Below are 23156 nucleotides of genomic sequence, written 5' to 3' on the forward strand. Positions count from 1 at the left end.
GGTGCCGTTGGACCTCACTGGCGCACGGGTGCCACGGTAGCGTGGTAGGATCAGCACCTTCTAGTTTTAACAGAATTCACTATTTCATGGGTTTAGGACCTTGATTTTACAGTGATATCAGCATATTAGCAGCACTATGGGAAGGGATCAAGCTGTGCAGAACAATATTAATTCTTGAAACAGTTTGAAAATGTACAAAATTCTAATATGAGATTATTTTCTTCACTGAGGAGGGTGCAGCAAGTCTCAGCTGATAGATTGTGTGACTGAGCCAATTTCTTTCCTATGTGAATACATTAACTGTGATGATAACACCCTGAGAAATCCAGAGGGTCACTTCTTCAGAAGTAGTTTGATGAAAATTTGCATTTATTTCTAACAGATTTCTGTGTCTATCTGTTTTAAAGATCTAGGTGTAAATATTTTAAAATCCACATCATGAAATAGGAATAATGGAATTTAACATTTATTGACTGTGACTCTGTGTTAGGTGAATGTATTGGTTGGCTGTCAATCACTACTGTGATTCTCACCTAACTCTATAAATCAGTATTTTTGTGGAGGTTTGTTGGAGTTAATCACTCTTTTATAATGACCCCTGTAAATCCAAATATAAAAATATATTCTCAGTTGTTTATATTCATTTCTTCTAGCACAAGAGAAGTGCTTTAGAGTATGAATTTGCATCAGAATAATTCATAAAGCAGTTTGTTTCAGGGCTGTTTATTCCCTTCCAAGCCCTCTCACAAAGCAGCCACAGTAGAATTATGAATATTGAGGTATTTTTTTGAATCACTTGTACAGTTGTCCCATGGGAGCAACTTGATCCTGGGTAGGGATTTAATAGATCGTGGGTGCAAGTTAGGATTGCAGGAGGCATTGCCAAAGAATGCAGCTGGAGGTAAGAGTGCTCAGTGCTAGGGACAAACAACACAAACTATGACGTGAGTTTCCATGCCACACAGAGTTGGTGAGGACATCCAGGCAAAGTACGACATTATGTATGTTCAACCCAGCACACCAAGCTAAGAGGAGAAAAACCTCATGGAATAGAGTTGGTGCCACAGCAAAACGTTACAAGCAGGTTGGTGCCTGGAATTTATGTGTACTGTATCTACATCTAACCCCAGTAGGGGAAAGTGTAGTATTTTCACAATAAAAATAGCTTTGGTTGTACTCATGAGTTGTGTTGGTATTTCAGAGGAACATGTGTGGTTAGCAGGTAGGATGGTTCTGTCAGTGTGAGTCATTTCAGTTTTTCCAACAGATACTCCTGTCTGAGCAGCTGTCCTGCAGAGGTCTGTTGCTTTGCTTCTCAGACAGCTTTGCCTTGTAAACATTTTGGTTCTTATCAGCCCTGTCGGGAAGCAGACAGTCTGCTGCTCTGTCTATACATTAAATTATATTCTGAAAATGGAAATATTTGGAACACAGATGCTTTGAATAAATATTCAAAGCGGCACAGTGATACAATACAGCAAAAATAATGAAAATGCTAGGCTCAGTGTTGCAAAGTGATAACTCCATTGAAAGCACCTTGTGGAGGTGGGTGTATTTCTGTTTGCTACAATTACACAATGTGGAGAACTGTTAATGGAAAGCCTGTTTGTGGAAACTCTGAGGAGGACATCACTGAGATGCAGAGTTCCCTTTGTGTTCATGATGGCATGCCTTTGATGTACAAACAAAAGACAACTGCTTTTGTCAAATGCATTTTTAATCAAGAACCCCATTTTGTCCTTTTCTGTCAAAGTGTGCTCTCTTTTGTTGGGACTGGTCTACATGCACTTTTCATTCCATTATGTTCACATGCCTAATGGAAATAGTTGTCTTCTGCCATGGGCATAGATGTATAGTGTCAAGATATCTTATCCCAGAGATGTCCTTTATTCTTGCTTTTAAGACTTGCTTATCATGAAACAAACACCTTTCTACCTCTAAGTCTCCATCCACATTAGGACAATTGTACCACTTTAATTACACTTTTATATTTAAATGATATGACTTCTGCACATGCACTGTATTTCATTGAGCACATTGCTTTTGAAGTGTTTTTTTAAGATATCCATCTTATTCCTAACATGTTTGTGTATAATCCTACGTCTCAGTACCAGTAGGCTATTATGTGTATCTAGGTCCCTGATGGTGCATTGTATCCTCAAGTAATTTAGCCCTTTCTCTGTTCATAGTGACATGACTGACCCCTTTGAGGCAATTCCTTAAAAGAAGATAACAGTTTTTTCCCCTGACCTTGACCACCAGGCTGACGTGTTAGCTCTCCTGAGGACACTGTTCTGTTTCCCTCAGGAATGTGAAAAAGTAATTTCCCCAGATAACAGCCAAAAACCCAATTAAGCTTAGATTAAAGAAAAAGAGGATTTATTGGCATTTTATGGAATAGAGAGAGAAAGAAAATAAAAGATAGGAGATATTAAATTGCCCGAAGTAGAGTCACAGACTGTCCAGTTTCTAGCATTACTCTTCAGTTTACTGAAAAATTGGTGGAATTTTAGCTGTTTTTAACCACATAACAGTCCAACATTGTCTCAGTCACAGCCCAAAGCCATGTCTGTCTTTTTCTGTCAGAGCTGGAAAGCCTGTGACACGCTGTCTTTGAAACTCTGTGTGAGGCTGGAAAACCCCCTCAGTGACTTGGTCTCTGAATTTGATGTGAAGGTGTCAGTAGTTACAAAACATGTTTATTTTCCCTGTGGGATGCTAAAAGGGATGCAGATTGAACCAGTACACAAGATTTTAATTTCCGTTTTCCTGGTATGTTGTATTTCAACACATGATTTTTAACACCTTTTGTACAATGTGTTTCACATCTCATTGTGATCTTCCAGAGGATGTATTGTCTTCTCATTATCTATTTGAATGGGACACTAGGTACCTCCTAGTTTGAAACACAAGAACATGAACTATTTGCATATTTTTAATTAACCCTCTCTTTGTATAGATTAAGATTGCCTTTAGTAACTGTCAGATTTCTTGGCCAGTTGAATAAACACCTTCTTGCATGCATTTCAATTACTGCACTATTATATTGCTAATGAGTCTAAGCAACAGTTTCTTGGAGGCAATCTTAATTTAGCAATTTCATTCACATTTTTATACAGGTACGGTGTTCCAGCTATGTAATTAATGGTGCCATCTCAGCTTTAGAGGTAGGTAGAGAATTAAAAATCAGCATGACAAATACATCAGGTATAATTCAAATTGAGAAGCCATGTTATAACTTATTTTCATGCCACAGAGTCCCAAACTGTTCTGTGGTGTACGCACAGAATGTGCATTGTACAGACCATTCTGTCCTCAGAAGGCAGCAGCCAAATGTGCAGTGTTTGACTTGGGAAGGTTTAGTCATGGCCAGAACATGACTGTTGTGAACCAGACATACCATCTTCATCTCTGGGAGCAGATAGGCTTTTAGGACTTTTATGGTCTTGTTGGGAGGGTTTCCTCATGACAAATGGAGTGAGCCTTGCAAGGTGAAAGGTCGAGCTTACCAGTGTTACCAGTATAGACAAATTCTTACCAAAACCAATGTTTATGTGTACAGTTGCAAATTTTGAAGTTTCAGCAGCATACAGAACGTTCTGCAAAGCTGTTTGCTGATGGACAGCTGCAAAAGCAGTGGGATAAGCAGCAGCAGGATGATTTGTAAATCAACCTTAAGTCTTTTGTAGCTGGAGAGAGGAAACGTGATTAGAAACAATTCTCACTATGCTATTAAAACCAGGGCTCAGCTTTTTGGCCAGAGAGTTCAAAGTCAATTTTGGAGCTACTGTATTAGGAAAGCAACCAAAGAAATTCTAGGGTCAAATGTAAAACAGCACCAGGAAGGTCAGAGAGATACATTTGCAAGTCAAAAAGACATTGAAGGGGATCTAATTATAGGCTTAATTGCTGTAGGTAATGACAATTCAAGCTACTATATTTAACATGGCCTGGTAGTATGACTGAGGTCATCCAACAGATGAATCAACAAATCCAAGGCAGATTTTCAGAAAACATTTAGAATAAAAGGGGAAGTCCTAGACCCACTGAAGCCAAGAAGGCTGTTATCAGTGAGCCAGGTTTTCCAGCAGAGCTCAGGTTTCACCCTTAATACAGAAAAGGCTGTGGCTTTGCTTCAATGTGATTATTCATAAATTTCTAGTAATGTATCTGCTTATAATTTTACTGGAGCAATGCCCATGATACTCTGTGGGGTTTAGCGCTGGAAGTTGATCCAGGGAACTGTGATCCCATTACAGACCCATTTCTGGCTTGCGTGGTGACTTTGGCTGAGGAATGTGAGAATTTTTTATGATTATTTGCTCCTTAGTCTCTTCACATCTAAACTGCCAATCTGTCTTCATAAAAGCTTAAACATTTATGAGGAACAGTCCTATTTAAGTGCAGGAACTTTATGCTCAAGGAGGAGACAAACAAGGCCCAGTGAAGACTTGGTGAAGTTAGATGGGTGAAGTTAGTTGCATTTACTGCATTCCTGCTTGTTCATATTTGTAGTTCACAAAAGTGGAAACAATGGGATATTAGTTCATGGTCTATAAAACAAAATCACATTTTTAGTCTTGCATTTCAGTTGGTCTCATTTTTATGAACGTTGCAGTTGTGTTTCACTTGGGATGTATTTGGCTGCTTGACAAAGTGGCTGGAGATTTATAATTCCTTATTAGTAACTCAGGGCTCTAGAGGGAATAGCAGAGTACTTATTTACTTTTCTAGGTCAGACTCATGATGTAGGAGTTTAATGAACTTCTGCTAAACAGGAATTGAAGCAGAATTAGAATCTCAGAGTGCATCTGTCCAATAAGGTCTTATTTTCTATAGGTTTGATATTTTTTACTTGCACAGGGTGGTTTAGGCTTGATTTTCTAAGTAATCAGCCAAGAATATGAGACTGTCATACAGAACTTGGTATTAGGTCAATGCACTGATGTGATTTTGCTCTGAAATTGCATTATGTCAAATAACTGTATTTATGTATCAGTGTTTAGGGCAGTAAGATCCCAGTTCACTTGTGCTGAAAAAGTGTTTGTGATTCGCATTAGCAGCCTGACTATTACTGCAACTTTGATGCCTCTCAGATGTTGTTTGTATCAATAAGGAGGGCACTTTTCTGTAAAGAATGCATTAAAATCTGTCTTCAGGAAGAAAGGTATAGTGTTTCTGCTTCCCTGTTAGTGTGAAGGCAATACAGTGTTTCATATTCTTACAGGAGATAAACACTGGGATTTATGTGGTGGTACAAAATTAATGATGAAGATAAAGATGCACAAAAGGAAGACAAAAGCATATTACATAAGTAGAGTCATGCTTTGCACTGGACTTGTATTGCAGGAAATAACATCTCCTCCTACAACACTCAGAAAAGTCTGTGAAAGTGGGTAAAACAGTAATATATTTGAAGTATTTAAACTGATACTGTCTAAGCCTTAGAGGTGTAACTGTGTATGGACATAAAATACGAAATCTGCTTAGTTTATGTAGTATTAAGTAGATACATGTACATTAGTGTAGGTATAAAAGAGAATATAGTTATCTGGGGGGAAAAAACCCCAAAAAACTTAAATACAAACCAAGAGATGATAGAAAACAATATCTATCTTTATGCTTATTCATAGCTCTGAGGAAACACCTTCCTTCACACTGTCCTAATGCTGATCCTGAAATAAGTTCCTCTGCCCTTTTTTCAAAAATTGATGTTCAAGGTAAACTTTGCAAAAATCCTCTGAGCCCTCAGTTAAACAAGAAGGTCCTCTGTTCTGCCATGGAGAGTGGCCTGCTGGTTAGTGTGCTTACCTACAGTGCAGGAGGCAAACCCTTCATTCTTCCTTGGTCAGATGTGATTTACAATTCTTTCTCAAGGATGCAACCCAAATCTTTAAGCTACAAACTCATGTAGGGGTCAGGCTGCTCTGTACTTCTGGTTGAAGCTGTGCCTGTAGGCACAGAGACCTGAGCAAGGGGGAATGTGAGCTGAGTGCTGGGAAGAGCTGGGTTCAGCCACTCCTCTGTCTGCCTCTTCACCAATGACCATCTCACAGAGAGCTCCTGAAAGCCCTCAGGTGTTGATGAGCTTCTTGAGCCATCAGGCAAGCATGTTGTGCAATCTCTGTTCACCATCTCTTCTCCTTATTCACTCTTTGGCTTATTTCTGCATTAAGTAATGGAAAGGAGTATTGAACTTAAGATGCATTTTCTGCCTTACTCCTCATCAACCAAGTGGCCAACTGGCAGAGAGTTTCAAATCCTGATTACACTCTACAATGTAAGAGAGAAAGCACCTGGCATCCAAATATTGAGTTAGGCTCTAAGAGATATGGGGAAAAACTAGGCTGTAAGAGATACAGCCATTTCATTAAATGAATCTGATGTGGAAGAGAGGGGAAGGGGGGATTTTTTTTTTCCTGAGAATTTCTTGGCTCAAAAGCAATAAACTACCATTATTCTTGTAAAAACCACTTAAGCAGAACTTCAGATAGTAAGATGAAGTTCTTATTTAGTAGTAATCGAGCGAGGCTGTTCTCATGTGACAGCTAAGCAGAGAAGAGGACATAGGAAGCTTTCAAAGCATTATTGGTCAGCCTGATTTTGTAGTTGGTCAGTGGAAGGACTGGTTGTAGTTGCTTGTTTACCACAAAGAAAGGCTAAAGCAGTTGGAAATTCTAGAGCTTTTGAGGGCAGTGCCTTGTCCAAATGGCAGTGGAGGTTGTTGCCTTCTGTAGGATGTCAATAATGGGAATAACAATTTCTGTGCTACTGTTGATGGTGATGGGAGGACATCAGACCCCAGACCTATGGTCAGGAGCCAGGTAGATGCTGAGAGAGGAGAAAAGATGTGATCACAGCCAGGCACAGTTGTTTTAGAGGAGACTGTAATGTAGAATGATTTGTAATGTAAATCTGGCAGAATTTGGCATGATTGAGGGGGTGATGCAGCTTGCTTTGTAAAAAGCATTTCCTTTACTGTATAGCTGAATCTCTGCTAAGATTGCTTTTTCCAAACCTAATATACTTGTTTTGCTGTAACAATGACATATCTCTAGAATAAAAATTGCCTAAGAATGGGAAGGGCTGACTACCGAGGAAGGTTCTCTCTCTTTGGGAGGGGTCAGTAGAGACAATATTATGTGTTAATAGCATTCCTATCCTTTTCATTGATATGGATTTTTTTTTCCCACTAAGATATATGAACTGCCTTGAAAACTGGGTCAGCCTAAATGCTGTCACAAGTGCTCATCACCAAGCATATATTGCTGCATACCTGTCACACTTGGCAGCTGGAACAGATTTCATGAAGAAACCAGGGTAAAAGCTGAAGCTCAGCAGGATTACTGGCTGTGAAGGAATCACCCCTTTGCAGTTTTTCTGGTACAAAACAAAGAAAATGGGTGAAATTATACTTAATAGTGATAAATACAAATAGTATCTGACTTTTTGTATTTAAACTGATATTTTTGTTAGTCAAATTTATTTGCATACATATGGTAAATGCAGTGTAATTCCCATGGTGGATTATTCTTGCTGCTTAAGAGGCTGAATTTATTGACATATCTAGACATGGAAATTTACTGGGAATTGCTTGAAACCCTTTAGGGGTTGAAAGTTCTTTAAATTGAGTCAGTTTCAGTGTAATAATGGGCCTGTTGATAATAAATTAAAATATTGTATATTTTCTGCTCACCAGGGAAGAGCTTTTTAGAAGATGCTCTTTTTTTAATGCCAAAGTGAAGTTACGTGGATGAAATCCATGGTGTCTGCTCATGGCATATCTTTGCTCCAGCAACTCATGATCATGGTTCATCATAGCTTAGGATTTGAGCTGGAGAACACCAGGATCTCATCCTAGAGGGACTGTCCAGCAGTATCAAAGATACTACAAAAATCATCAAAGACTACAATATGCAGCAGTTCTTCTCAGTTGGTGATGCCTGAGTCAAGAAAAGCCTGGTGTAGTTGCTAGAAGGAAGGTTGTGTGCCAAGGTCCAGAAGCGCTGTAATTGCTAGGTTTAAGTCATATAGCAAGTACAAAAGAAATAGAAAAAATTATTTAAGCCATTACAGAAAGCACAGTTGATTTCTATTACATCTTAAAATTCACGTTCATGTTGTCAGTTTTTCATCTGCTTCCTTCATATTTCAAAATTAATTTCAGAATGTTTCAAATGCATTCTTAATTTAACGTCTTCATTTTAGTTGTATCACTGCAATGGCATGTGCATGGCATAGAGATTTTAGCCTAGGAAAAAACCAGTGTATTGGGGAGTGAGCAACTGTGAAAGAAAGAAAAAACACAGAAAAAATAGTGAGTAGGGAAGCTGGGTGCAAAGAAAGTGGCCTGGATTGGAAAGAGATTTCGTTGGTGCCAGCCTGCCTTTGAAAGCTTGCCAAAGTGCATTAGAGAGTTGGAAACAGAGTTTTAAAGGAGAAATTTAATCTCCTTCCTAGAAGACAGCAGAATTTAACTGATGCTGGATAAAGGGGAACCTCCTGTGATGCTGGATGGCTAATTTTCACAGAGAATGTTTAATTCTCTCAGATATTGCGAGATAGCATTTACCACTTTACTAAATAGAAACTGCTGCTTGTGAAAATCTGTTTAGTAAATGTTGTTTTGTAGGGCGTGTTGGCATGTTAGGCAGTCCTGAGGCTTCTTTATCCATTTTGACCTGACCTGCTAAACGACTGCATATTTTCCTTCTTAAGTGAGTCTTAGCTGAATAAAAAACCCTGCCAATACTCAGTAAAAGAATCAGATAAGAAGAGGCATGGTATTAAGATGAATGGTTAACATGGGAAATATTTTTCAATATAGAAGTATTCTACTTCAGTTCTGTTCATTTTATCCGTGCATGTATAGTGCAAAATTATGGTATGAAGGATTCCATACACCCATGTGCAGCAGACTGCATGGTAGCTACCAAATCTTTACTCTGTAAATAATTCACATTTATTGCCAGGTGGAATCAGAATTTTCCAGTCTTGGAGGAGAGTAAAGTCTTGTCAGTCCATCATACTGTCATTATCACTGATGCCTACTAACCAATTCCACAAATGTGAAAGTCTAGATATCCTACCTCTTCTTGGATAAGCTGTTTGATTCCTGGAGCTAATTTGCTCAAGTTGCATCTGTCTTTCTCAGACTTCATGTAGGATTTGCTCTGGGTGAGAAGAACAAAGAGAATACTGGTATTAGTTTGTGCTTTGGGCTAATTTGGAAAGAGTAGAATATTTTATGTTTTTATCCCACATGCTGCTAGTCTTGCTAGTAGGGAGAAAGGAGAGGCATTTTTTTTCTGTGGTACTCACGGTGCTTAATTACTACTCACCAGAGCTAAGCCCTGTAAAAAAAACACAGATAATGTTTTTTTTATTTATTATTTTATTTTGAGTTTGGGGTTTTTTTGTGAGTTTTTTTGTAGTAGATTTTGTTTTGTTGTTGGGTGTTGCTTTTTTTTCATGAAAAGAGGCTGGCCAACTGCCATGAGTAATACAGGAAGGATGCAGTTATTTCTGATGAAGTTTGTCTGTTAAGATTTTGTCTGCCTGTGGGCTTGGGGTTGGTCATTCCAGTCTTTTATTCAGGAGGGATGAACACGTTGTTAAATATTGTGAGATAATATTGGATAATGGGTCTTCAAATAGAATTAAAAGGCATCATTCAGAACATACAAGGGAGGTGTTTCGACATGTGAAATGCACAGAACCAGGTTGCCTCAGACTATATTAATCAGCAAATAGTAAATACATCTGTACATTTCCACAGTAAGAGTTGCCTGCACAGCACTTGCATAGCCTGTACTTCTTAGGTGGTCACTGTTGAAGCAATTCAGGGTGATCAGTCAGACAAACTGCCAGCCCTAGGATGGCACTGGGTATGAGATTTTCTGCCAATTGAAAAACAAAGACCTAGGACAGGGTGCAGAGGAAGCCTTTTGTTGGTACCAAGTTATGGCATTATGCTCTTAACCTGCTGTCAGCCCAGAAGGAAAGGTGAATCTGCTTTCTTTGGGTTGAGATGCCACTACCTGTCAAACCAAAATGTCTTCTGTTTATGCACATTAAAGTGAGCACTGAGCAGCAGCGCGTGTCTTTATTGGGACTTTGCTGTTCTTAAATAGCAAGGGCTAGGATTTGTTACAACATAGCATGGAAAGGAATTAGTCATCCATGAGGTGGAGTAAGATAGGTCTTATCCAGCCTAACTGATTTTGTAATTCTGTGATTTTCCCTTTCACATGGTTTCTTCATTCCTGCCTTGTAAGCCACTAGCCCTTTCCTTCATTTTAGGTGATGCGTTTGCAATTTCAGTTTGTACATTTCCCTATCTGGTTTTGCTCTTCATTGGTATGTAGGAGGGGAATAAATATGAGAATTAGGGGGAAAAGTGGTGGGCACACTCAAAGCCTCAACAAAATGGTTTTGGGAGAAGTGGTGTCTTTATATACGGCTATGAGATCTGGATACTTGGGAATTACATCCATGTGTGTGAACTAAAGTTAGAAATGCCAAAATACTTATAAAGGGTCCAATTTACAAGTCATGTATCATTTTTGCACTGAATAACTGATTTGTGTTTGAAGTTAACACCATTTATGTCTGAAATAGAACAGTAAGTGCAGTGTCCCTGTTTGCTAGCACTTCAGGCTTGGGACTGTAATGTAAAGTATAATGTCAGGCAGTGCCTTGCTGAGCCTAATTTATGGCTTTGGAACAGCTTGTTACACACCCGGTGTGGGACTGGGTGATGGGAGTAAAGAAACCTTTCCATGTGCCCTAACAGCAGATTGCCAGGTCTGCAGAGCTCTGCTGCATCAAAAGTAGATTAAATCTTTATTTAAGAAGCACAAGATGGTGATAGTGCTCTTAAACAGTAGCTGCTATTAAAATGTCAGCGTTGCTGTCAGTCACCACCCAGCACCTGAGTTAACGCTTCTTGCCCTGGTATGAGAGTGGAAAATAGGTTGCTACTTACAGTGAACTGTTGTAAATAGGAGCACAGATCTAATCCTTTTTGGTATGGCTTATTATTCATCTGTAAGATTAAAAATGTATGTTGTATTCCTTCAGGGGTTACAATGACCTCTAGATTTCATGCTCCTGGATTCTAATACTTCTCATGTACTGTTACGTTTTTATTCCGTATTTTGGCAATATCAAGGCTTAGTCACAAATGTGAAAGAAAATGTAAAGTTACAGATAATGTGGTGATTGTCCATTTTCTGAGAACTTAAGGGTTTTGTCTTGTGAGCATTGTGCAAAATGGCAGATATTGATATCTTAGCTAATTATTCAATCAAAGAGTTGGCAGGTCAGTCAGTGGGAACAATGTACAGTGGACTGGAATTGATCACACTTCATTTCCCATCAATTGGCAGAGCAAATGGTAGTTTGGATGATAAGTTAGGATCATTGCCAGTCATTTCTTGGACTCATGCCTTCCATTATTTTTTTTCCTCCAGATGAGACCCCCCCAGACTATTAGATGAAAGTGAATGCCCTCTGATGCTGGTGAATAAAGCAACGCAGAGTTTTTGTAGCCTCTGAGGGACATGAAACTATTTCTGGCTCCATAACTGATGCTGCTGCATAGTCCTATAATCACCTAACCTTATTGAATTTGTCCCCATGTGAAGATTTGATTTCAAATTTTGTAATCATTATACATCATTTATTTTCACATAGATTACAGGTTCATCTGTAAAGTGACACAATTTCACCCAGAGCTCTTTGAATATTCAGCTTTTCACTTTAACTCTTTTTGGATATGGTTCTGACACTTCCAACTTTGGTGATTTACTAGTAATTAGCAGGGTTCCATGACAGATGTATTGTAGCCTTCCAAGGAGTGATGAATCAGATATGTGGCTATGCAGAAATGGTTCCCTAAGACTTTTATTTAATACGGAAACCCAGAGATAGATCCTGTGAATAGCTTTGGTGTGTAAAGCAGGACTTAACCCAGTTAAAACTCTACTTCTAAACCTAAATGTAAAGTTTCAGTTAAAAAAAAATCTTTGCTTAGTTGCTGACTAACCCTGAAAGCACATAAATGAGCTTTGCTGTTCCTCATTTGAATTTCAAGTGAACTGGATGCCTACATTTGTTTTTTTGTATCTGCCAAAATCTTTGCCTGATTCCCATGTAAGGCTGCTCAGGAGCTGAAAATGAGAATTTCTTTCTCCCAAATGCTCTGCCAGGTTTGGCAGGCCCAGCCTGCATTCCCACAGCCACCAATGCCCTTCCACAGCTGGAAGGGACAATGCCATCTACCAGCAGGAGTTGTTTCTTCAGATCGCTCCGGGCTGGAGGGTAGCTCACGCTTGGTGTGGGGATTCTGCACGTGTTCCAGTTTCTGGGGTTGTGTTACTTTGTTCGTGTCACAAAGGTAACATCCTGTTTAGCTTCTGGGATAGAGATTGATTCCTTTGGAAAAGGTGAATGGTCAAAAATAATCTAGTTGTGACAGGCGAAATGTTTTTGCATTAACAAGCTTTCTTTTGAAAATACATTGGTTTTAGTTGCTCTCCCAGGTGTCTGTTGACGCCTAATTGAAAAAAAAAAATCTTATTTCTGATTTGAAACCATCCACATGCTAAATAAATATACAATGAACCAAAGTAAACTGTTTTAATAACTTATTTTTTAATTAAATGCAAATGTAGCATCCTTTGCAGTCTGTTAAAGCAAACATAACCCCCAGCACATTTAGCATGTTAAAAAGAAGATTTTTGCTGTGTTCACAATATTACATTGTAATTAAAAAGGAAACCAGCTAAGCCTTTGGAACCTGTCCCCTTCTCTAAAATGTAATTAATTTCTGTTTAATTATAATAGTAGGGCTGTAGCGTGATTATTATTTTTGAGGGGTAGAAATCCTGCACTGTTAGTTTTTTCTGAGTGAGTGTTTCTGGAAGCAGAACACAGGACAGAAAGGGAAGGATTTGAACCTCACTCCAGCTGTAATTAAGTGCTGACACATCAGTGGAGTTTGGCTGCATTTCTTCCAATGTGGGTTTCCAGGACAGAGGCTCCTCCCGGCTGTGCGGTGCTGTGCTGACAGGAGCGGGGCTTTCTCCTGGGAGGATGCTGTTTTTCTCCTCAGTTGTGCAAATCTGGGCAATGGGCAGGGCTGACACAGTGCAGGCACTGCCGTGCCCAAGGTGAAATACCCCCTTTGTCCACCCTGGTTTTCAGGATGTCAGGTTGCCCTCAGTGGCTGTCCCTTGTCAGTGCTTTGGGCTCTCCTGGGCTCCCGGTGCCTGTGGCTGAGCCAGGATTATGCTCTCGTGCCATCTCCTGGCAGATTGTCCCCCTGTGCCCTGTCCTGTGCAGATGTGTTGGTCACAGTGTGTCAGCCCTGTTTGTCCCTGTGTGCCAGCTGGGTGAGATCAGTGTCAGGGCTGGGGTGGCCTCCAGTAGGTTCTGGGGGCTCGGTGGTGCCAGTGCAGGCACAGGGACACTGCCCAGAGCCCTGCTGAGGCTGCTCCAGGCTGGGGGCTGGCACCTTCACCTGTACAGGGCGTGCACAGCAAGGTGGGCACAACTCAGGGCTCTGAGGGAGTGCCAGGAGTGAGAAGCACCAGGACTGTGGGATGTGGGCAGCAGATTCCCATACAAAAAACTATGGACACTCCAGTGTTTGTCCCTTACAAGAAGACAATATCCTGCCCTCTGTTCTGACAGTTGAAATTGTGGCTCTAGAGAAGGTCTGAGTTTGTAAAAATGTGATGTTCAGATGGGTGAGCATTGTTTGGGACATAGGAAGATGAACTTTCATGTCCAGTGCAGAAAAACTGCTTTAGAATATGCCTATTGCTCTGAGGAAACTGACAGAAGTTCCTTCACCTGAAAGAAGAATCCTGGGCTGCAGCCAGGTGTGGTACAGAGCCCTGAAAAGCAAACATTGGTTACAGAATTTAAAACTTCCTGCTGACAGGTTATCAGTTAGATGTCAAGGCATCAGTAATGGTGACTTTTAAACAATGAAAGACTGAGAGGTACTTTGTAAAAGTATCTGCAATGTAGAACTTCTTGGTTGTGCTGCCGTGTTCTCCTTGTCATTCTTCTATCACCACTACCACTGTTACCCATCTTATCGTAGCAATGTGGGCTGAATTTTATGAGCATTCAGTGTTACTAAAGACAGCAGTGCTGGGTATGTGCATCCACCTATCTTTTCTTTTTGTTCCTGCCTTCTTTTGACTTCTCTTTGCCTCCTGTTCTGATTGTGAAATGGATCCAGGGAGTGATCCTGTGAAATACATTCCATTCCCCAACCCAGGAAGAACTGAGGAGGAATTGTTCAATGCCACTGTCAGGTAAAATGCACTTAAATGACACACACATCACATCCAAGGAGTACAATTTAGGACTAATAATGTAAAATAAAAAGCAGATAAAGTGTATAAAGCACTCAGAAATCCCCTGTGACTCTGGGACTCCACATTGCACCTCTTTGGAGGAAGGTATTGTTTCTGCTGCTGTTCACTAAGAGGTGATTCCTTTTTTCTTGATTTCTGTAGTATCTGTTTTAAACCAACCTCCTGCATTCTCTCTGGCACACCTTCCTACACTTCATATTCCTTGACCAAATGCATCAGGTAGCTGTGATTTTAAGTTTTGTCATTTTGGCAGTTTCAGATCAGTTACACCTTTCAGCAAGGACTATTACTGAAGAGTGTTAACTAAGTGCTTGGGAATCATGCTTGGGGTAAAGCATAAATAAAAGCAGTTGTGTGCCGCAGCCACAAGCCAGTGCCCTAAACATCTGTGAAATACACAGATCCGAAATAGACTTTACTTCTAGCAAGATCAGCCCCTGCTCTTGCCCTGTAATTAGCTGGCTTGCTATCAGCTCTTCCCTGGCTCTGTTTTTTAAGGGCTCCCTCGTCTCATTTGCTCTGCAGCCCAGGGTACCTTTCTCTGGGGAGACCTTCCTTTCTCTCCAGCCAGCCTTTTTCAGTGATTCCTCCAGAGATTCCAGTTAACCTCATCCTTTTCACCCACACAGAACATTCTGTTGTAAACTGAAGAGCGCCTCTTTGGAGCAGCAATGCCATGTTGGCAGACTCTTGTCTGCCAGCTCTTGTCCTTGATTGTCTAATTAACCCTCACTGGCAGGTTCACTTCAGTGCTAAATATTTCCATCTACAAAGTATTTAATTTCACATTAACCTGCATGCAGACAAATAAACTCAATACAAACATCCTGATTGGATAAATGTGTTTATTTTTATCGCCTGGTCAGGACTGTGGTAATAGTGAACAGTTGGAGAGACATATTTTGAATGCTTGAAAACCCCCCAAAACTGAAAGAACTGACCCCTCATTTAAAATGTTTATTTTTCAAATGCAGTTGTCCAAAATCAGTTAAAACTGTAGTGATACATAGTTGCAGATACACAAATGTTTATATGCCTGTCTTCAAGATGTTTTCTTTGCATCTGGTTTTTGTACAAAACGAAATATACAAATACTTTAGCACAAACTTTCTCTCTTCTTCTTTTTACATATGTGCATGGGAGAAATTTGCAGTGTGTTTCTTCAACCTGTCACTCCCAAGTTAAATGGATGTTTTGGCCACTTCAGCTGCCAGTACGTGTTTCCAGCATCTGTCTTTGGTGTCAATATGCCAGTGATTGTGGAGGCTGCCTTGGGATCCTGCTGTGGAGGTGGTACAACTTTGTGTATTGTAGAATCTGATACATCCTCAGAAGAACATTTTAAATTCAGATTCAGTATCTTCTGTGGGGGGAAGAGCTATAAATCTGCTTTCTTTAATTCTGTTTCCTAGTTTCTGGTGTGCTGTTAAGTCAGAGGGACAGAAGTAAGAGGATATAGAGCAGCCTGGTTTACATAAAACAAGCTGATGAAGATTACATGGAGCTACCACATGAGAATGAAAAGACCACGAGGCTGAACATTTTTGACAGATTTTGAAGGAAAGACATTTGAATAAAATTTTTGAACAAAGCCCTTTCAAAAGAATAAGGAGCATTATTTTTTATTTCACTCTACTTCAACCAGGTAGAGAAATACAAGACAAAATACATTTTAGAAAAATTCTCTGTGGGGGCAGTGACTTTCTAATAAGAGATTTGGTCTTATATTTCATTGGCCTGTTCTAGGGACTCTGCATGCTGTGCTGAGTTCTGTTAAAACTGGATACCATTGGAAAGGCTTGCTTTGTCCTTGCAATGCCCATCACATTATTGCCTTGTAGAGATAATACTTGTAGTGAGAGTTGAGATGCATTTGGATGAAACAGATAGTGCCACAGAAAGAGAAAGTGCTTGAATTTGAAAACTTAGGCACAAACTTTAAAGATCAGTGATGCTTGGCTTTAAAGCTGGGTTAGATTAAAAAAGGGACCCTGTGAAGCTTGAAGCTCAAAAAATATTCTGCATCATAGCCATGACAGGTGCAGAGAGAGCATATGAGGGTATACTCACATGAAGTATTTAAACTGGAAAGAACTGCCAAAACATACCAAAGCAAAGCAGAGAAGTTGATGTGAAAACATTCTGAAGCAAAAATCCAAACTGTCCAATATTTTTCCCAAAGATCGTTATAATTTCTGTTTTTCTGACACTTCAGTGATAACAATTTGCATAGTTAAGACACCATGCCTGTGGCTCTGTTTCATTACAGTGCAAGTACTTTAGCTGCAGAACAAAAGTAAAGCAGTTTGATGTAATATGGATGTCTATTTGCACTCCTTTTAAGATAAACATTAGGCAATAACCATTTCTTTAGAGCCTGTGTATTGTTCATATGATACTCTCTCTTGTATAACAGTTCATGTTCATCAACATGATACATTCTTGCCTGATTTTCCAGTTCTGCCTTTCACTGAGGATATTCTTTTCTTTCTCTGATTGCTTTTTCTTCTGAGACCATTACTCTAGTTGATAGCTTCAGGTTATCATTGTATCCTATCTCCCTCTCCAATAAGCCTATGATTGATACTAATCTTCCTCATGGGACACATTTATAGGTTTCAGGATGGAAACTACTCTCTAAATCTTAGCTTTATATGTGCTGACAATTTGCAAGGTTGCACCTGATATTCACTTCAGGTGGCTTAGGGGAAAACATCAGCACCTGGTAATCATGCTTCTAAAATAAGAAGAGAAATGTGCCCCATATACCAAAAGTAACCCCGTTGTTCATCTGTGCTGCTGCTCCTGCTCGTGGATTTCATGTAACTAGAAAGGGCTCAGTTCCTGTAGGTGGTCAATGTCCTGTAACCAAACTCATGCCTTTTCTTTCCAGTGAGAGAAGCCATATTTTAATTACTCTAATGGAAGCTTTGACTAGCAGGCAGTCCCTGAAAAGGAGTTAATGTGCCGGAAAACACTTCACACAAGCAGAAGACTCTTCATTGACTAATGGGCTTAACGGGACTTTTTCTAAGGAAATTGCTCCACTGAAAGCTTTGTGGAGTGCATTTGTTGGGTTTTTTCCCTCTTCATAATATAGCTGCATGTTCTGAAATTTAATTAGATTTAAGGACCGTTTCAAAATAGGATTATTATATTTTTCCTACAGGTTTTGCAGATGCCCCTTAGTAGGGTATCATGGAAAAAAAAGAATTATCAATTCCCTGGCAGAATACAACATAAGGTGCTGTGATCCCTAGTGTGAGGAGTGCATGTGCTAGAGTTTGGCTATTTCAGTGTCTTATCCAGTATCTGAAGGCAGAGTCCAGTTATATAACTATCTCAGAGGAGTCAATGGGAAATGACAATGCTAATGTTTCCACAATATTTGCATATTCAAGCTCCACAGCCCAAGAAACAAAGAGAAGTAATAAGAAATTCAATTGTTTTATCTTTTATCTTTTTATACAGACATGCATTTATCTCTATGAGCAGACTTGCCAGACCTTTTTTGAATTGCAAAGTTGCACTGCAAATGCTTGTTATTCGGATTTGCATAATGATTAGCAATGTTGGGCAAGAGGTATCTCCTAACCCTTTCTGTTTATTTGTGTGATATCAGTCACTGGGATATAGTTTTGAAGGCAGTCAGTGCTTTTAGTTCAGTGGATAATGCAGTTTGTTTTCATGGTAAATTCTCTAATGTTGCAAAAGTGTACTTCAGCAATAATTATAAATGTATTTGCTCAGAGGATTTTTCCCCTCTTTGACATCATTCTGTACCCACATAAGATGCTCTTATCTATCATAATGGCTAAAGAATCAAAATTTATGAAACTTGAGGGGTTAGTCTGAGCTGGCATGCAGAGTGTAGAAATCAAGGTGCACTCCCTCTATGAATACACATGTGAAAATGTCATAGTCCAAGCAAAATAATCTTTTAGATTCAAACTTGGCACCACAAAATCAAAACACAGAGACTTTAAAAGGGCATTTACCTCAGCAAGTTGAACTTGAAAACTCTTCTCATGCTTTTGGTGTTTAAGTTTGGGTTTTTTACTCCAGCTTTTTATAAACAGAAGTGTTACCTACAATATTCCAATATGCATCTGAGTGACTTCTACTGTTCAGAGAAGACTGGCTTGATAGCATCATTTCATAGATGGCACTTGAAAAATAGCAAACTCTTTCAGCTTGTATGTGGTTGGGTTTATTTTGTTGGGTTTTTTGTTTGCTTGTTTTTTTAGTTTGTTTTATTTTGGTTTTTTGTTTATTGTTTGTCTGCTTTTTAATTTTTTATTCCTTTCATAGTATTATGAAAGTACTGTTCCATCAAGATATTACAAACCAAAAATAATCAGGGAACCTGCATTATTTTCACAGGATCATGTCTCCCAGGGTCCTTGCATTGTGGAAATCACTTCTGAAGTGCACAGCTGTGCTTCAGTAATGAGACAGCTTGAGCCCCACAGCTTGCTGCATTGGCTTACAGAACACAAGTTACTTGGCAAATGTGAAGCCTCAGGGTTTCTATTCTACTTTAAGGCAGTTGTTGGGAATCTCTCAAAGAAAAAGAGATTTGGCCTTAGAGTTTGCAGTCTTATAGGGAAAATACTAAAGAAGGAGGCACACTGATAGAAACAATACATGTAGCTTGTCATGGGGGATGACATAATGGCATGAGCAGCTTTACAGTCGAGGCAGTGCAGAATGTCAGGGGCTCACCAGAGCTGGAGCATTCAGCTGTTTGTGACGTGCCAGCAGTGGGCTGGCCGTGGCTGGAGCTCCTGCAGAGCTTGGGATATAGCTGTGACAGGACATTGTCCTCCAAGTCTCAGGAGAGGAGCACTGGGAAGGAGCAGCCAGCCTGGTAGAGCAGTGGTTCCAAGCCCTCAGCTTGTGAGAAACCAAAGAGCTGCTCAAAGCTACAAGAAAGTAAAAAAAATTGAAGCTGCCAGGACAAAATATTGTATCTCTGGCAAAGCCTTAAATATTTAGTGGTTTTGCTGGTGGCTGATGGTGCTGCAATCAAGAGCAAGCCATAAGTAACAAATGGCATTGAACATGGTGTGAACTCAGGGTTCATTAGTATCACGTAGGAAATGTTGATTAAGTTGTGTGCACAAGGCAAGGAACATATAATGCAAATATTGAGGTAACATGAAACTCCTCCCAAAGAAATACCTGTTTTGTAACAAAAAGAGAAAGCAAGGCTGCTCTGGAATAAGGTTGCTTTCTCCTGAACCAGTAAGACAGGCTCTTACAGGGTTATGTGGGCTTTTTCAACCATCAGCATACTGAATTCAACTGAATTAATTCAGTTGAATATGGGAACAGATTTGCTTTCCTGTACATTGGTCTTCTTTGTACCAGTGCTTTTACTTGTGCAGTCAGTTTGGGAGCTGTTGCAGAGAGGCTGTTGGTTCAGTAGTGCAGTTCAGTGGCTGGTTCCTACAGAGAGGAGCAGCTCTGTAGCCCCCAATCCCAGCTCTGGCATGAGAGAGCTGGCCGACAATAGAGGTGTTGCAGTGCGAGAGAAACATTTTGCACTTTGTCTCAAGTGCCTAGTTAAAGATCATCCATCCAAAACAATTTTGGAGATTCTTTAACCTTTAATGGTATCTTTTTTCTCCCAATACACTTTGAAGTCATCTGATATTTCCACATGTATCCATGAGGAATACAGGTGTTCATGAACTGACAGGTGGTCTTTTTCTGCTGAACTCACTAGTGAGCACTGAGTTGTTTGCTGGTTGTTTCTTGTTGTTTTGGTTTGGGTTTATGTGGGGAGGTGGGTCTGCTTGTTTGGTTTGATTTGGTTTTGTTGTTGTTGTGGCCAAGTCATCATTGCCAAGATAAAATACTCTGGCTTTTATTTATAGAACAGAAATTTTTACGCTATTGACAATGGAGCGATTTGAACCCAGGGGTCTTGAAAGTAGGTCATTAAGTACTAAGTATAAGAAAAAGTGTGTTTTACAGTGTCCGTGATTTTACTGGAGAGAGTTGTCTTCTTATCTAAATCTTGGCTTTAAAATCAAGAGACTTCTATAAGCAAAAAATTTTAATTGATTTCATCACAAAGAAAATAATTATATCTGAGAATAACTTATTTTGTATCAGGAAGAACATTTTTCAATTTATTCTTCTTGAGCATTTGAGCATTAAAGTGTCTGAAAATAACATTTTTCGATCATTGGACAATGTAGATTTTAAAGTCAATAACAGAGCAAATTGCCTCAAATTGGAAAATACAGAAACAACCATGGCTTTGTTTTTTGTTTCATTAACCAAATCAGGCATTTGTGATAGAGCAGCAGCACTTCTGGGCTAATCTCTGGGAGTGGGAGTTGCCAGGAGTCAGTTTGGCCTGTGGGAATACTTGTAGCTGTGCTTCCTCAGGGGAACAAAGGTGCTGTTGCAGGGTTTATCCTATGACAGAGTTCCCCTGCTGCCTTCATTCCCTTGGGATAGCCCATCTCTCCTTGAAAAGCACCAGCTGATTCGCCATCTCCTGGGGCTCTACACTGAACTTGTACTGTAACCTCTGTTCTCCCTCTCTCCATGTGTGTCTTGAGATGACGGGAACTGAGAGGTGATTTGGGCAATTTTTTGGACAGTACTTGGCTCATGTGGTGCCCAAGTGCCTGACCTGTGTTGTAGCAGTAGCCATGTGCTCTGCCCTGTCGCAGAGGTGCTGTCCATGGAGTTCAGGTACACATGAACTGTGGCTGCTTATTACGTTTATTATTGGGTATGTTCAATGTCAGCAGCTTTTACATGCATGATATGTTACACTTCAGAGTAATTAACAGGATGCTATAAAACTCGCCTACCTCTCACCCTCTCCCTTTTGAAGCAAGGCTCCTGAAATATAACTCATATTTCATGGGGTTTGCTTTCTTTTCACTTTGCCTTTTTTTTTCCCAAAATATCACTGTAATAATTACTGTAACAGCGTTTTCTGTGGAGTTAATGTTCTTCTGGCTTAATGGCCCCTGGTTATTCTCAGGCCATCAACTTTTTCCAGCTGGTCATCAATCCCAAAGAACTGCCTTGTGCTTCCATTATTATTGCTTAAGTAGATGACATTTCTGGTGCCACTGCTGCCTCCCAGTGAGATGATATTACAGCCAATGGCATTTTCCCCCTCCTTGCTCTCACTGTTGTCAAAGCATTATAAACAGCTGGTGTGAGAATGTTGTGGCTGTTCCCTGTGAATTCCTCTGATAATTTTTAGGTGAGAGTTTTGTAGACTTCAGCTGAAGGAATCTGAGTGAGGCAACTGAAAATGACTTGCCTAGAGCAGCTACAAGGGCTCAGCCCCCATGCATCATTCAGGAAGTGGCTGGGCAATACCTGACTGTACCAGTCTAAAGACTTTTTCCCAGAAGGAACATATTTCAAACAAGATCTGGGACAGATGTTCTGGGGGATGTTAGTGTTCATTAGGTCGCCTCAGACCCCTCCCCAAGTTTCCACAGCTCTGCTCCCTTGTTTCCGTACAATTGATGGATTCTGTGGCAGGCTTTTTTAAAAGAAGCAAGGAAGTTGTAGCTCAGTAGGCCACAAACCAGCAGAGATTGTTTAGGTGAAAATGCCTTGCTATGTGGATATTCAGACATGTGTGAGTTAACATTGGTGCTGACTACATTTCCTTTAACCTCATTAGCACCTTGTCTTGCTTTCCCAAGCATGGTGGTGGAGCAGCTAGTTCACCTTAGAGCCTTTCACTAGGCAATTCATCAAAGTGGCAGATGAAACTTAAAAGGAAAATGCATGTAAATACTACATTAGGAACCTTGGCTTACAAAGGCATGAACATTTTCACCCATACCATTACCTCTGGATTATAGTCCACAGATGTGAAAGGGACTTTGTTTATTGGGGGAGATGGAAATACAAGGCTTACTGGTAGAATCACTGTGCAGATTGTATACTTTTTCTTATTTTTGCTTTAATTAAAAAGCATTAAGCGTTCATGAGCTAGTCTCACAGAAAAAAAGAATCTCAGATTGTAACTGTAACCACTTAATACCTTGAAAATAAAAACTGAGTTATTACAGTAAAACACTCTCATCAAGTACTCAGGGCCAAAGCATTTTCAAACAGGGGCCTGAGATTGTGTCAAACCTACATCATACATCCTTTTCAGCTTTAGAGTTTTAAGCTGTGCCTCACTGCAGACTGATGTAGTCATTGGATTCCTGTATATGAGTAGATCAGAATGATCAAGCAACTGCAGTTCAGTCTCTGTGCCAGGGGTTTATCTGATGTCTTTGTTTTTTGTTAGGCTGGTTTGGGTTTTTTTTCAGGGCGTGGGTGGGCATTGTTGTTTGTTTGCTTTGTTGTCATTGTTTGTTGTTTTTCAAAGACACTAAGATGCACACCAAGTGCGAGATACTATTTCCTGGAGGGGTACCAAGGCACACCCTCAAACAGTCTTGATTTACCTCACAGTTTATTGCATTCTTGTTAGAAAGGAGCACTTTGGGAATACTGTTAACCCTTGCACCTTTTAGTTCTCATGCTGAGCAGTAGATCGTGACATACTCCTCTATAATTGATACCTGTGGTGGTGGCATACTTCAGGAACATGATTTATCATGCATTTTCATTTTCATGAAAGCTCGTTTTACTCTTCTGCTTCCATTAGGTCAGCACTCACTGAACAGGCACCTCCCATTCCATTTTACTGAGTAACTTTCAAACATGACCTGACAAGGTAGCAAAAGTTCAGTGCACTAACTCACTGTCATG

At 39.9% G+C, this 23156-nt stretch overlaps 1 protein-coding gene across 4 annotated transcripts in view; it reads left to right on the forward strand.

The window, feature by feature from the left end:
• Window positions 1–23156, forward strand: part of ST6GALNAC5 (ST6 N-acetylgalactosaminide alpha-2,6-sialyltransferase 5) — a 113796-nt gene that overhangs the window by 77866 nt on the left and 12774 nt on the right. The window lies entirely within an intron of this gene.

This window comes from Camarhynchus parvulus, chromosome 8 (genome assembly GCF_901933205.1).
Source record: "Camarhynchus parvulus chromosome 8, STF_HiC, whole genome shotgun sequence".
Lineage (NCBI taxonomy): Eukaryota > Metazoa > Chordata > Aves > Passeriformes > Thraupidae > Camarhynchus > Camarhynchus parvulus.